A 242-nucleotide genomic window follows, 5' to 3' on the forward strand; every position below is an offset into this window, starting at 1 on the left:
CCCTCCCTCCCGCGTCCCCTCTCCTCCCGCGTGGAAAGGGCTCTGGCCTCCCCCCACCCTGCGAGGCTGCCCCCTCTCGCCCCCAGTCCGGCTCCTGGGCGCTGTCCACCGGCGATATCACAGCCGCTTCAGGAAAGACAGTAGATTGTATAGTTATCCCACAGCAGGGCCGAGCCCCAAACTATACAACCTACTACCTCACCCCAAAGGGCTGTCAGTCTCGGCGAGAACTTCAGAGCTTC

At 63.2% G+C, this 242-nt stretch overlaps 1 long non-coding RNA gene across 1 annotated transcript in view; it reads left to right on the forward strand.

Moving 5' to 3' along the window:
• LOC106724745 overlaps positions 1-242 on the forward strand; it is a 14,823-nt gene that overhangs the window by 13,113 nt on the left and 1,468 nt on the right. The window lies entirely within an intron of this gene.

This window comes from Myotis brandtii, unplaced genomic scaffold (genome assembly GCF_000412655.1).
Source record: "Myotis brandtii unplaced genomic scaffold, ASM41265v1 scaffold952, whole genome shotgun sequence".
Classification (NCBI taxonomy): Eukaryota; Metazoa; Chordata; class Mammalia; order Chiroptera; family Vespertilionidae; genus Myotis; species Myotis brandtii.